This window comes from Protopterus annectens, chromosome 13.part0 (genome assembly GCF_019279795.1).
Source record: "Protopterus annectens isolate FY-2018-M chromosome 13.part0, PAN1.0, whole genome shotgun sequence".
NCBI classification, from domain to species: Eukaryota; Metazoa; Chordata; order Ceratodontiformes; family Protopteridae; genus Protopterus; species Protopterus annectens.
Window position 1 is genome coordinate 457,170,086 of NC_056747.1, and position 16,791 is coordinate 457,186,876.

Here is a 16,791-nt window from a genome sequence, read left to right on the forward strand (position 1 = left end):
TATTTTATGCTTCATCCTACGGACTGGTTCCTCTCACTGTGGATTTACTGCTTTGGTACCATTAGTCAGAGTACTACCATCACAGAAGTTGTCTACTCCACAAGCAACATAGAAAGTTCTAGAAGTACCATCAGAGAAGTCAGTCAGAGCACTACCATCACAGAAGTCATCTACTCCATAGGCAACATAGAAAGTAAGAGAAGTACCAGTAGTCAGTCAGAGCGCTATCATCACAGAGCCCATGTACTCCACAGGCAACATAAAAAAGAGAAGTACTAGTATTCAGTCAGAGCACTACCATCACAGAAGTCCTGTACTCCACAGGCAGCTTAGAAAGTAAGAGAAGCAACAGTATGCAGTCAGAGCAGTACCATCACAGAAGTTGTCTATGCCACAGGCAACATAGAAAGTTCTACAAGTACCATCAGAGAAGTCAGTCAGAGCACTACCATCACAGAAGTCTTCTACTCCACAGGCAACACAGAAAGTAAGAGAAGTACCAGTAGTCAGTCTACCATCACAGAAATCCTCTACTCCACAGGCAACATAGAAAGTTAAAGAAGTACCGGTAGTCAGTCAGAGCACTGCCATCATAGAAGTCATCTACTCCACAGGCAACATAGAAAGTAAGAGAAGCACCAGTAGTCAGTCAGAGCACTACCGTCACAGAAGTTGTCTACGCCACAGGCAACATAGAAAGTTCTACAAGTACCATCAGAGAAGTCAGTCAGAGCACTACCATCACAGAAGTCTTCTACTCCACAGGCAACATAGAAAGTAAGAGAAGTACCAGTAGTCAGTCTACCATCACAGAAATCCTCTACTCCACAGGCAACATAGAAAGTTAAAGAAGTACCGGTAGTCAGTCAGAGCACTACCATCATAGAAGTCATCTACTCCACAGGCAACATAGAAAGTAAGAGAAGTACCAGTAGTCAGTCTACCATCACAGAAATCCTCTACTCCACAGGCAACATAGAAAGTTAAAGAAGTACCGGTAGTCAGTCAGAGCACTACCATCACAGAAGTCCTCTACTCCACAGGCAACATAGAAAGTAAGAGAAGCACCAGTAGTCAGAGTACTACCATCACAGAAGTTGTCTACACCACAGGCAACATAGAAAGTTCCGGAAGTACCATCAGAGAAGTCAGTCAGAGCACTACCATCACAGAAGTCATCTACTCCACAGGCAACATAGAAAGTAAGAGAAGTACCAGAAGTCAGAGTGCTACCATCACAGAGCCCATATACTCCACAGGCAACATAAAAAGAAAGAGAAGTACTAGTATTCAGTCAGAGCACTACAATCGCAGAAGTCATCTACTCCACAGGCAACACAGAAAGTCCTAGAAGTACCATCAGAGAAGTCAGTCAGAGCACTACCATCACAGAACTCATCTACTCCACAAGCAACATAGAAGGTCAGTGAAGTACTGTTCGTAAAGTCAGTCATGGCAGTTCAGTCAGTATAAAGCATGCAATTGAAATCAGTGACTCTAATTGTTCATTGAGGGATATTACTGAGTAAATCACATGTATCAGTATTACAGACAAGTATAAAGTTGTCATACATCACTGAAAAACACACACTTTCTACTTTTCACACAAAGTGTTCAGAAAAAAGTTAAGTGAATCTGAAAGTTCCCTATGACAATGTCAGCACTTATTGGTAGACCAGTTGAATTTTGTGGTATATTATGTCAAAGAGGATGGCCTGTATGATTTAGACTATGTGCTGTTTACAACACCAACAAAAGAGTGGACAAACGCAGATGCATCCACCTTTTGGGGGGAAAAATAGAAGATATTACATTCACTGTAGGTGACTGAAATGCTGGAATACCAGGCATTTGGCATTGGTATATAAAATGAAGCAGACGTAAGACTGATTTTCTGCCAACGTAATTCAGAAGTCACATCAAACACTATCTTGCAACAGACTAAGATATGGCTTTACATGGGGATATCATCAGATCAATGTTACCACAATACGATCAACAATATCCTTGTCAATCAGAGATGAAAGAATTCTATACTGTCAGCAAAATCAAGATCCAGAGCTAACTGGCAGAGACTATCTGATTCTTACTATAAAGTTTAGACTTACAGAAAACAAGAAAAATTACTAGGCCAGTCAGGTTTCAGCTGAGCAATACATCTACTGGAGATGAAGAGTATATATAAGAGATTAGGCATGATGGACACAGTACATGAACTATGGACGGAAGTTTGAAATATTAATCAGGAAGTGGAAAAAAATAATTCTAAACAGAAGATTAATATGGCAAAATACTGTCTGTGAAGGCTTTATAAGTGGCTGAGGAAAGACGTATATCTAAAGACAAGGAAGATCAAACATCTTTAAGAGTGAAGTTAAATGGACACTAGAAAGCTTTGCTAATATGGCTGAACCATCGGCTGAATTGTTTAAAATCCTGCAAAATGATAGTGTAACAGTGCTGCATTTAAGTTGCCAGCAGTTGTGGAAAAAAGACAGCAGCAATTGTATTGGAACATGTGAGTTTATATTCAAGTCCCCAAAATGGTCATTGCTACAGAGACTGCTCCAATTATAAATCACACTTATAGAAAGTACTGCATTCCCCAAATTGGGAGAACTATTTCCCCAATGCTGAGCTAGGGTGACTGCAATCCAAGCTGAGTGAAAGTTTGACATGACAGAAGTTCAGTGTCAAAGAAGACATATGTTGGAAGAGAAAACTATTCAAATTCAGATGAAAATGAACTTGGAAAACATTGACTTGAGAAAGAATACAACCAACATTGAAATTTTTGAACTCCTGGAGACCAGCATTGCCTCCCCCTCCCACACCCACTCTAGAATTTGCTGAAAGGAAAGAAAAGGTACAGTAGGACTTTTGTTATAAAACACTAATAAAAGATAATTAATTGTGCTTAAAACCATAGAAAGAACAGAAAACAATCCAAAACATTATGGCCTGTTTAGGAAAGTTTTATGAGTTTAGTTATTTGGTACATCCATTAAATAAGGCTTTTACTAATTTATCCAAACATCTGTGCCTGTGATATATATTTTATGTCGCATAACAATAACATACATTTCACTGTGGTTATTTCCACCTTCAGAGGGTTTCTTTCCAAGTTTATAACAGTGCATATGCCCAGTATGACATGGAAGGAGAATGATGTGACTTGGTATGCGCAACCAATTATCTTTTCCAGGCATGCATTGAAAATACTTGTACTATCTGTACATGTGCTGTGTGCTGCACAGGAATTACCTATTTCTAATACCATATCCACAGCAAAATCATGTGCAACTGAATTTAAATTGATGTCTTTCCACACGTGATGTCAGACTTTTCTTAAGGTAATCTTTTCACAACCAGCAAACCCAGTATCTCACATTCCCACTTTCACCCAGTAGTCAACTAATCAGACTGCACCCCCCCCTCCTTCTGCAAATTCCTGGATCCGACACTGCTCTGCCCCCTCCTTCTTCCCACCAATGTAGGAGTACCCCAAGGATCCATACGTGGCCCCCTACTCTTTACAATATTTACTAAAAACCTCAGCTCTGCAACCCTACTAGCCTCCATAGTCCAGGACACTGATGACTCCACACTTATCTGCTCAGCCTCTACCCCCCCGGATCTACAAACAAAAATGCAAAAATCTTTCCAAGATATAGAAAATTACTTCTCTAACCATCAACTAATACTAAACCCTAACAAAACCAAGTTAATTGTTTTCAATTATAACAAACCTAAAACATCAGTCCCCACTTTCAATCCTTTCCACAAACGGTACCAAAATAGAACCCACTAACCTAACCAAATTTCTAGGTGTCACAATTGATGAAAGCCTAAGGTTTGATAGCCACATCTCCCTCACCATCAGAAAAGTGCACTCCAAACTAGGCACCCTATATAGAATCAAACCTTACCTTACAGAAAGTGCCAAACTAGCCACTGCCCACACACAGCTACTTTCCACCCTCCTATACGGCTCCCAAGCATTTACAAACATATGTAAATTGGACCTAAACAATCTAGAATCCTGCTACAACAAAATTGCCAAATTCGCTACAGGCAACATATACAGAACCCACCACTGCTCAGTACTCTCACAACTAAAATGATTAGAACTCCCAAACCTTCTAACATTAAACCAACTGTCCATAGCCCACAAAATAATTCACCAACCAAACGACTGCCCGACACTCACTAACCTAATCCAACCCAACATAAATCTTAGATCACTTAGATCCTCTAACAAACTAATGTTAAAGATTACTCAATCTCACAACGCCCTCTACTCTTATAAAACTGCCAAAATCTGAAACACTCTTCCTCAATCTACAGCTAAAAACCCTAGCATTCATGAGTTCAAACACCTCCTTAAGGAACATCTAGCAAAATACTGGCTCTGCTCCTGCCATACTCCTGGCTAGACCACCCACTACTCCCTCCCCACCTCCCTAAACTAGCTCATACCCACTGCTACAGTTTATTATCTGCTGAAGGCTAACTTGATCCACCACTCTTTTTCAATTAGATATGTACCCACAAATACTGCTTGGTCTGACAACTGTTTTGGAGACTGCATTTCCTTATCATGACAAACCGTATCACACTGTTATTTACTATTAATTCAGGCGGTAATTCATTTCAAACTGTTCTAATTTTGTTAATTGTTAATTAGTGTTATCAGTCTAGATTACTATACCAGATGTACAATGTACATTGCAATTATTAATATTTGTCAATTTGCTTATTCAGTACTGTTAATTTGTTTCTACTGTATGTATGGAGCTTTTCTCTCTGGGCCTCTGCTGAAAATGGGCCTCGTGCCCAGTCGGACATTACCCAGTAAGCAAATGAAATAAATAAATAAAAATAAAATAGTGTGTAAGATCTTCTGCCTCCCTGTTTGTTCAGACAGCACATTAACTGTGGTGTTGTCAATGTACACCAGTTGGACGCCTGGTTTCCACAGTTGGGAGAATATCTGCACTGCTTGCAGAAAGGCTCTCATTTCTTTCAGGTTGATGTGTTCTTTGAGGATGGGGGAAGGCCATTTCTCCTGCACTTGGTGGGATCCTGTCCAAGTCCCCCATGCTCTGCCCAAGGCATCTGTGAGAAGAACTTGGTTGGGTGGGGCTAGGGTGAAAGGAAGGCCCAGGTTGAGCATGACCTGTTTTTTCCCACCAGGGTAGCCCCTTTTTGATGTAAGGTAATAAAAGGAACAGGGTATCCAGGTGATGGGAATGCTGAGACCAGACTGATTACAGGTACCACTGAATTTTCCGCATATGCAGTCTGGCCAGAGGAAGCACTGGAATGACAGCTGCCATGAAACCCAAGGCCCGAGTATTTCCCTTGCTGTGCAGTGAGACACTGAGCAGAGGTTTTTGAAAAAGGTGGCCAGACTGAGAACTTTTTTCTAAGGAAGGAAGGCAAGCATTCTGTATGTGAATAGGCTACAACCCAGAAAGATCAGATCCTGAGTGGGTGCTGGATGGGATTTTCTGAAGTTGATTGTAAACCCTAGAATGTATAGGACATGTATTGCAAAATATACATGCTTGAGGAGGGAGTCTATGAGAGAACTTGAAGAAGTAGGCCGTCCAGGTAAGGTACAATTTGTATTCTCTCTGTGTGTGATGGAAGGCTACCACTGAAGCTAGGCACTTTGTAAAAACTCTTGGTGCAGTAGAAAAAACAAAGGGCAAAGCAGAAAACTGAAAATGTGATGAGCCAGAGAAAATTTGAGGAATTTCCTGCAAGAGGGTCAAATGAGGATGTTTGGGTAGGTATCCTTTAGGTCTGGAGATACAAAAAAGGAGTAAAGAAGAATGAAATGCAGAAAGACATGTAGAGAGAGAACATTTTGAAAGTGGGTACCTGTAGAAAGGTGTTTACAGGAAAGAGATCCAGAATGGGTCTCCATTGTCCTTCCTTGGCACCAGAAAGATTCTGGAATAGAACCCTTTTCGTATGAAGGAGGATGGCACTCTTTTTATGGTGCCTTGATCTAGTAAGTCCTGAATGACATGGTCAAGCAAAGGGAGCTGGTTTTGTGGAAGAGGAGGAGGACGAGGCAGGCCCTTTAGACAGGGGATGCAACTCCATGACCTTGCATAGCCTTCTTTGATGATAATCAGAAACCATTTGTCTGTAGTTAGGATTTCCCAGAAAGGAAGGGACAGAGAAAGTCTTTTTAAAAGAGGGGTGGAGGGCTTGAAGAGGGTAGAGATACAGTTGGGAAGGTAGTCACATTTATTTTGCCTCTGAAGGGACTCCTCCCGGAAGGAGATTCCCTATGTGGTTTGTCTGAAAATCTCTTTCTTCATGTTTTTCTTTGTTTGTGTGTGGACTGAGGGTCCTTCTTAACAGAGGAAGTCAACTTGGTTGGGTAGTTCCTGTGATATCTAGGAACTGTAGAAAGCAAAATTTGCCTACAGCCCTTCATAGTCTTACCTTGCTCTTGTAGGGCTTTGAAGAGTTTTGCCACTTCTGGGCCAAACAGGAGGTCTTTGTCTATGGATGAATCCAGGTTTTTAGATTTGAAGTCCTTAGGCATGGGTTGGCTGTGGAACCATACATAACATCTGATGACTGAACCTGTGTCTGCCATTCTGGAAGAGGCATCCACAGCATCATAGCTGCATTCAGTGCTATGCCTAGCAATCTGAGTAGCTTGAGACAATAATGTCTGTGTTTGCTGCTTAGAATCTGCAGATTGTGGGCCTGACATGCCCTTATTCAGAGACTGTAGGATAGATAGCAAAAATGTAGTCATCTGCATCTGGTAGTTGATAGCTAGGAATGCAAGGCTGGAAGAGGTATGGATGTTCTTTCCCCACCTATAAATAGCCCTACTATCCTTGTCCATGGGAAGGGCATTACCACTGAGGAGAAGTTTAGAAGGCTTATCCGAAGACAGGGTGACAACAACAGGGTCAGCCACAGGATTCTTATAGAAGTATTTTAGTTCATATGCACCTTGTAGAATCTATCTGGTCTTTTAGGTGCTGGTGGTTGAGAATTAGGAGAAGATGTCGATTGAAAAGCGTCCTGGTGTGCATCTCATACTGGAGGGTGCTGGAGTGCCCATTTCCAGGAGACTATAGTATCTCTTCTGAACATCTGTGATTTATTTGGATTGCCATTCAAAATGCCTCATCATTTTCTAAATAGTTTCCCGAAAGGAAGCTTCCTCAATAGGGGAGTCAGAAGCAAGGGAGTCCCCTTCACCACAGAAAAATTGTACTGTGGAATGCATTTGTGAGAAATAGACCAGGGAATGATCAGAATCCAGACCCTGTTCTTCTTTACAGGAAGAGGAATCCTGACTGTGTCTTTGTGGTATGGCCTGTAGCAGCTGGGACACAAAAGGAGGAGGTTTCAGGGCAATGATTGTTTCAAATAAGCCCTGGGAGAAGTCCATCCATTCTCTTTCTTTGGAAGCTGTAGGGAAGGTCATATGCCTAGTTTTCTGCTTTTTCTTTTCAGGTGTGATGTCCACCTGAACAAGACAGAGTTTTGGAACCTTGGCGAACTTCAATCAGAATGCCTGGAATATCTTCCCTGACAAGGATTTGAGGAGTTCTGTAGGGACCCTTTGAAATAATGAGACACGATTCATCTGAAGAGTCTGCCACCTGCAAGGCCTCAGGAGCCACACTAGCTTCCAGTGGAATCTAGGTAGTGGGCAACTGGGAAGTTATGACAGACAGTGGGATCTGCAACCTTAACGGGAGGGACTGACTCAGAGATTCACGGTTGCAAATCATCTCAGGATTTTTTGAGTTTCTTCTTTGGCAGAAGGGTGACATTGGATGCTGGGAATTCATTCATTTTGGCTTGGACCAGGCATTTTAGATGCTGAGTTTTGAGGAATGTGTTAAGGGATTTATGAACAAATGACTGGCAAAATGAGCAGGTTTTGTACTCATGTTCTGGGCCTAAACAAAAAAGGCACTTATGGGTAAGTCTTTGTACGGGATTTGCCTACCACACTTACCTCTCCTAGCTAACATCTAACAAAAATGATCTAAACAATCAAAAAACTCAAAAAAGCAAGGTTCCCAACAGGGCAGTTATTTGAAATGCGAAAATGCAAAGCAAAGGAACCAATGACCCAAAGAGGATCAGTTGATGGATGCACGACCTGTGTTCAGAATGGCGTTAAGATAGAAGTACTCATGTGTATGTCTACCTATATACCCTGATGCATATGAGCTGGGGTCATGCGTCAGACGTACGCCCTTGAGAAGGTAAAGCTTTGATACCCCAACCAGACGTGAGTGGACAAAAGCTCATATGTTAAGAATATTACAGCAGTGATTTCAGTCAGGACATCAAAGCTATGTGGAGCATGTATCACCACCAGAACTCAGAAATGGAAGCACATATTAAGCACCCTTGTTCTGTTTAATCCCATATTCTATAAAGCAAACTAAATCAAAACATTGTTTTCCCCCAATGAATCACTGCATTTGTTCATTAAAAAGCTTCCAGGCCTGTTCTGAAAAGTATATTTCTTCTGTTACTTTCAAATAAGGTGAACATCAGAAGACCTAATTATTATAGGTTCACAGGTTGGTACTAGGCTATCGGCCCTAGGGCCTGTACAAGCCCAGCCATAACAATTCACTGGCTATTTCTTCCCACAATATTTACTTCCCTGGACCCCTGTCTATCAGGGTGACTGACATGATTCCTGGGGTAAATTTCCTATCTCCCATCCAGTCATCAAGGTTCCTTTTGAAGACGGCCAAGAAGGCACTCTGCTTGACATGTATGGGCAGTCTATTCCAGAGTATGGGGAGTCTCTGGGTCAGGAATCTATCCCTCCAGCATGTTTTGTTCATTGTGATGACAAGGTTTAGGTCCTTGGAGCATGTGGCTCTGATGGATTGGGATTTCTTTAAGTGTTGCTTGTCCAACAACTCTGGGTTTGACATGGCCTTGTATGTTAAGCAGAGATTGCCTCTGTGTAGACAATATGCGACAGAGTATAGCTGGAGTTTTTTTAGTCAGTCAGCATAAAGCATCCGATTTAGGCCTGTGATTCTTTTAGCGAGGTGTTTCTGCGACCTTTCCAGTTGTTGCAGATGTCTTGTGAGGTACATACCAAATGGGGCGTTCTACTCTATGATGGGTCTAATGAGGGATGAGTATAGTGGGACAATGACCTCCTTTTTTATGGATGATCTGACTTCCATGAGTATGGGAAATCAAAGCAACACAACACAAACTTTTATTATTTTAAGAAAATAATTCAACTATGCAGTGATAAAATAGCAGTCTTATCCCTGAACTCTGAAGTAATAATACTGGTGTATAAATGGAGACCAGTACTTTGGTGCAAAGAAATGCTATACACAATACATTTCATATACGTGGAGGTTATTACAAGTTACTTACCTAAACCACAAAAACCTTCTAAATATAACCTAAAAAGCAAGGACACTCAGCAACCGCACAAAAAAATAATTCAGGCAGCACCCAACATGAAACATGCACCTAAGGCTCTCAGTGATTCAAATCAGAAGTCCATAATGTAAATCTCCATTATGAGACATACTGATGCACCTCTCACCAGACTGAGTAAAGACAGGGTCTTGCTTAGTTGCCTATCAGGTGTTAAGATTCGTCATATCATACATGTACTCAAGACCTTGCACCACAAACACACATATGACACAGTCGTAATATACTTGGGAGTACATGTCATGAGATATACATCCCTGGACAATACAGAAGCTCTCAAAATAAGTGAATGAGGCAGGTATGAACCTAACCTCGAACAGCATTTTGCCATCACTTAGACTGGTGCCACAATATAAGAAAAAAATATTGATTTTTACAACTAGCTTAGCTCTTGGTGTCATTCAAAGGTGGTACAATATATGTATCTGCCTGGAAGGACAAGATAAGACAGTCCTAACGGCTTTTCTAGGGATGGCCTATGCCTGTCTCCCCAGACTTTCATACATTGGAAAAAACCTTATCCCCCAGTAGTGCCTTTTGGGACAAAGTCAGTCTGTAAAGGCAGCCAACACAGCAAAACAAAATTCAAAAAAACGTGAAGGTATTACTGCTCAATGCTAGCAGCCAAATCAGAAAACCACACTCAAGCACTCCTTACCCTAGAATGCACTGATATACTTATCATTACGGAGACCTGATTCAAGAATATTGAAAGCACCCCATCAGTGCAAGATTTTAATGTTTACCACACTTTCAGATCCAGATGAAAGCACTAAAGGCAGCATTGTCTCTATAGTCTTAAAACAAAACTACACCTCCAGACGTGTTAAGCAGGATAATGACCTGTAGCTATTCTCTGCCCAGCTTACCATTAACAAGACCTCATATCACATTGTAGCCAGCTATAGGACCCCTTCTATTAACCCTTGGCACATGACTCCTATTTATCTATCTAATATGGAAGCCCAAAGCATTTAGCCAAATATAATTTTTATAGGGGATATTAACTATGAAACTTATACATCCTCAAATAGGTATGCACAGAGATCTTTGGACTGCATAAATACAAATTCATTGCACCAGCTACTCCATACCCCAGTGACAGGCAACAAAATCTTGGACTTGGTTCTTACCAATATGGGATAGCTCTGTTCCCTTCCAGCTGTATTATCCTCCCTAGTAAAATAAGTCCATAAATTAGTCATATTCACTGTAAGACTGAAGCAGGAAGCATCCTCCAATAACATGTTATTCACTGATTATGCCAAAGCAAATCTATTACAGCTAAGTGATGACCTGGTAAAATTCAGCTTTCCCTTCCACCCTAAAGACCCTGCTACAAATGTGGAATCCTTCACCACCAAACTCCATGAAAATGTAGATAACTGCATAGAAGCATCTGTTCCCCACCAAAACAAATACAATGCCAAGTTTAAAAATAAACCCTAATGATGGTGGAACACTAATATACAAGACTCTACAATAAAAGGAAAAGCTCAATGCATGTAAAAACAAATCTAATTCTGCAAAGGCTAACAGAAAACTTTGCACCGTGATTAAATCAATCAAATATAGATATGAAGTAAAAACAGCAATCCAGGCAAAAAAACAGTCACAAAGACTTTTTTAATGTCAGAAACCTAAGAAATAATGTTCAAAACTGCACTGAGCTTATGGCAAATGACACCATGTATTTTAAGCATGAAGACATAGACAATCTACTAGCAGATAAAGTTAACTCTAATGTCACCACCCACTCCAACCCTCTTATCCAGACCGCTTATCAATTTCGTCAACTCCTCCTCAAATCTACCAGGAAGAAGTTCTAAATGCACTATCCAAGATATGGAGACAGATAACATACCAGGATGTCTATTGGTCAGCCTGAAGCATGATCTGCCAACCTTCCTGCAGATGCTTTTTAATATCAGTCTCCAAACAGGGTTTGTACCAAATGAATGGAGGACTACAACAGTCATCCTAGTTCACAAATGTGGGGTGTCAACCAATCCAGGCAACAGTTATGGAAAGGATCATTAAAGAATTAATTGTATCCTACACAATATTGACCTGAGCCAGTTTGGTTTTCTCAAAGGCAGATCTTGCCTACTGAACCTGGATGACTTCTTTGAGATGATCACCAAAGCAATGGATGAGAGGAAAAACTGTTCACCCTGCATAAATGAACCTTGCAAAAGCATTTACCACTGCGCCACATAAAAGCATAGTTAATAAACTCCTCCAGCTAAATGTAAATCTATATATAATTCATTGGATAGGAAACTGGCTCACAAATAGAACCCAAGAAATTAGGGTGGGTTATCTACCTCCACCAAAAGACATGTCACTAGTGGAGTGCCCAGAGCCTCAGGCCACTGTTTTTTGGTATCTGTTTCTCAGAGGTCAAGGCAAATTTTGAGGGTTTATTGCTGACAAAGTTTGCTAACAACTGTAAACTCTGTGCCATCATAAACTCTCCAGAAGACACCAAGATCCTCAAGATCCTTCAGGAAGGCCTGTCACAAACAAACACCTGGTGTCAAAACCATGGCCTAAAACTAAACATCAAAAGGAGCATAACTGTATCCTTTAACAAGCAAAATATCCCCTGAAACTACCATATCTTCAATATTCCCCTGAAAACTGACCCAGTAGTAAGGGACCTGGGAACATATGTAGACAATGATCTGTCGTTCAACCACCATGTGTCGACTATAGTTAGGAAGTCTTTCTTTATAGCACAACTTATTAGCAAGGATATGCCATCCAAATCCTGGGAGGGGATCATTCTACTGAACAATGCACTCATTAGGCAAATCACTGAATATAATGTCCCATCTGGCATGTATCTGTCAAAGCACCTGACTTAACTTGAGCAACCACGTTTTCTTACCAAGAAAATTGATGGGCTAATTCACAAAAGCTACTATGACCACTTCAAAGCCCTGTCCCTCTTCTTGGTGTTGTGGAGACTGCTAAGTTGAGAACTCTGCCTCTCATGCAGGACCTCAACTGACTCCATCCTTGCAGAACTTCTTCACATCTGTAAGTCCAATAGTGGCAGAAACACCCAGTACAGAGACTTCAGTCTCTTCTCCAACTTAAATAAAATATGTTAGAAGAACAGATATGTCTGACAGAGAATACAGCTTCTCTGGGACCACCTTCCTATCTATGTGACATTAAGTGCATCTCTTACTTATTCAACCACAACATGGATGCATGGATGGGAAACAGTAAGTTCACTCCTGGTCTGGCACCTTTGTCCATTATGGACAGGGGGGATCAAGTAAATCATGACTGAAGCTATTTCTGGTACACTGATTCATGTAGAAATAAGGTTGTACTAGCATATCTCATGTTGTTAGATCACAGATGTTTAATGCCCACAGTCGGTTAGTATGTAACACTGATAGCTTAACATTATAAAATATTTAATTTTTATAGGTAGCAATGTTCCACTGTATGGTGTACGGTTACTGTTATACAAATATATATATATGTCATCATGATCACGGACCCGTAATTCATCTGGGAACTTTGATCACGGACCCGTAATTCATCTGGGAACTTAAGTCTGCATTCCACTGCTGCACAACCAGTAGCTTGTATATTACTGTTCTAGAATAAGAAAGCAATTATTTGATGTACTGACATAGTAAAATAATATTCTGTCAATCTGGACTATAGGGGCACTGACATCATTAATTGTTACATTTACAACTAAAATGAAATCATCTTTCTCCAACTGTACAGCAGTAACCATTTGTTATTGCTCTGATATTTATTTACATTACCCATGTTTTTACAATCAGAAAGTTAATATGTTATTGACTTGACAATTGGTTGGAATTAACTGAGTATGGTGCTCTCAGAAAACTATAACGTATTGTTCCATCAATCAATTATAATCATTTGTAGTTGTAGCATTTAAAATGTCGAGGGACAGTCTTGTAACAATGTATTCTAATAATCACATTGTAATATTTTATTTAAACTTAGAACAGAAATATTTTACATGGAGACTCCCTGAAAGTGGTTTACCTTCCTAGTTCTACATAACAAAATCACTTAATGAACTATTGCTGGATTGTATCATGTTATACCAGCCCTTACACTGACCTATCCGACTGGCTACAAAGAATCATTTTAAAAGGGTCAGATGCTATTACCTATACAAAAAACTCCATTAAATTCAAAAACAAAGTGAACCTGTCACTATTACCAGACAGTAAATCTATCTGAATGGATGCTACAAAAGTGAATTGTAGCATGGCTGAAATGTAAGACATTATCCTAAAATTATTTATTTTCTCTAATTAATGCTTTCAAAAAGTTGTATACTTAATGAAAAAAAAATCACACAATTATTAAACAGTCACCGTGCACATGCTATAACCTGTGTACATCTAAGCAGATACTGCACTTTGAAATACAAGTAAGACCATGGTAGAAAATTTAACAAATGTATGGGGCTGTTTGACTGACTGTAGAGGAAGATGCTGATGCTTGAAAAAACTCAGATGTGTGCTTCAAGAGCAATTGTTAAAACTTATTCTTCTAATAGTAAAAAAGACAACAGTAAAACAATCTGATTTTGTTAACAGATTCAGTGGCAATGAAGATGATGATATTAAAGGGCCGCTAAACAAACTGCCTTCATCTCTGTTATGAAACATGAGAGAGGGCACACAAGGAGAGATGAAGGGGGTCCTAATGGAGAGATGAAACGTCAGCAAGCAAAGGAGAGTAGTAGTGCTGAAGTTGAATTCATCTCAAGTCTTGGTGAGTACCTTCGCAAGGTAGATCCTGTTTTTCACAAAATCTTACCAAGGCAACACTGATATATAGATTGTATTTATATAGTATATATCATAGACAGAAGTATGTCAAAAACAAAAAATATAGCTGGGTGCACAAGTTCCAGGATAAAAAAGTGCCCACACTGGTGCCATGACTGGAAAAAATGACAGTGTAGAGTCCTCATAATCCAGAAACAATCCTACAATGGGGCTAGGTCAGGCCCACGGGGAGGATGGCCCCCCCTGCTGTAGAAGGAAGTAGCAGTCCACAAAATTCACAAAAACTGAAAGGCCAAAGAAGAGCCATAAAGATGATAGAGTGGACTATTGAGGAAAAGAAAGAAATTGTGTATTGCTACTATTATGCACAAAGCCCAGAATTTCCAGACAGAAGCTATACAAAGAGATTAAGATATAAATTAGAGGAAAGAAACATACTTTCACAGGAAAAAAACTGTCAGAAGGTTCAAATAAAAATTTGCATTCATTAATACAACAGATTTTTGAAAAACAGTATACAGATCAAGAAACTTTGATCTGTTTGGAAAAAGAAGCATCTGAGAAAGTGTGAAAATGTAAACAACAAAACCTAGACATTTTTGAAAAGTATAAAAAAGAAATATGGACATGGGAAAGAGAGATTTGATATGGTGCAATATTTATGCAAAGGTGAAAGCCAAGTTAATTACTATGGAGAAGGCAGCCACAAAGATATTCGAAGAGAAATACAGGCAAAGGCATCCAGATATGGAACATTTCACAATAAAAAAATAATATCACAAAGATGGAATGTGGAAAAGAAGATTGGTAGAGTAGAAGTTAAAAGAAATAGAAGTTGAAGTTATGGAGTGACTGCGAAGTGAAGGATTTAATGTAGAAAGTCGGACACAGACTACATCACAGCATGTTGGAGTGAGCCCACAAAGTAAGGTAAAGCAGGCAGATCAGGAGACATCTCAAAAAGAAATATGGACATGGGAAAGAAAAGGAGATGTAATATGGTGCAATATTTATGCAAAGGAGAAAGCAAAACTAACCAATACAAAAAGAGCAGCACAAAAGATATTTGTAGAGAAACACAGACAAAGGAATCCAGGAAAACTTTACAATACAAAAAAATAAGAAGACAAAGAGGAAAAGTAAAAAAGGAGATCAGTAATGGAGAAGTTAAAGAAATATAAAGTGAGGTTATGAAGCACCTGCAAAGTGAAGGATTCAGTGTAGAAATTCCAATGCAGAAAGCACCACAATACGATAGAGCAATGGATATCCAAATTAAGGGGAAACCAGTGGAACAGGAAACAGTTGGTCAGGTGCCATATCAAGATATTTTGGAGCCTTCCACAGGAAACCAGTATAAAAGTTCACTTGAAGCTAGACAGCAAGGGAAGGAACAGGAGACTGTGGAAACTCTGATGCAGTCAATGTTAAGGAGTGATAGGCCAGTGAGTTCCCATATGACAGAGCAATGGATGGCACAGGATGAAATTGAAGAGAAGGTGCCACAGGATGATGCTGTAGAACTTTCTATAGAATGTCCGCAGGAAGTGGAAAACAAAGGATGTGTCCTCAGTCTGGAAGAAAATGAACTAAGGGAAGAGTTGCTTGATTTAATGGATATAGATAGATATAATAAAATCAATGAAAAATCAAGCAACTGCTTTGCCAAAGGGACAGAACTAAAAGAACAGAAGCAGAGAAAATACACTGACTCTGTCTGTCTAATGTTAAAGCTGGGTGTGTTAGGAAAGAAATCTTCAAGTCTGTAGAACTTTCATAGATTTTACATGGGGAGAGTAACAAAATAAAAAAAAGTGCTGTCTTACTTTGAGATACTTAAATAAATAGCAGATTTCATGTTACCGTTACCGTTAATCCTTAAAGTGCACAGCGGATTGCTTCACTTCAGCAAACGCTGTTAGATGAAACCTCTCCTGGTGTTTTTTCCGCTAAAATGAAAGACATTAAGACAGAATTATGCATCGTAGAAAATGAGGTGTTTGAGCGGAAAAAGAAAAAAATAAACCGCGATTACAGATTCTCAAGATAAAAGGTTTTCAGTTTTAACACTCTGGCATCCTGAGCAAAGGAGAGCTGACTGTCATTCCAGGACTTCAGAACAAGCAAAAATTAAAGTTGGTGTGAAGAAGAAGCTGTGAGTTGTTTAAGCACTGTCCTACGCGGAAAAACGCAAAAAACAAAGTTCTGCAATTTTAGGCCAAAAGTATCTCATATTAGGAATTGTTAGACCACGACTCTGCATATGATATATAATTCAGAGAGTAAGGAGGTCTGTTGGATGACTTACTTCTTCAGCACAGAGAGTTCATTTGCTTATTGCCTTAATTGTTTTTTTGTTTTTGATGATTTCTTGTTAATGCTACGGTGAGATGGAGGAGTGAACAGGCCTTTACCTCTACTCTGCAGATTGAAATGGGGACATGAATATGTTTTAACTTTCGACAATATGGAAGTGAATACATTTTGGTGAATTTGGCACACCTGT

General features: G+C 39.8%; 1 protein-coding gene across 4 annotated transcripts in view; it reads right to left on the reverse strand.

The window, feature by feature from the left end:
• The window catches only part of NFIC (nuclear factor I C), a 1,851,273-nt gene that overhangs the window by 531,286 nt on the left and 1,303,196 nt on the right, over positions 1 to 16,791 (reverse strand). The gene's annotated exons all lie outside the window — the stretch shown is intronic.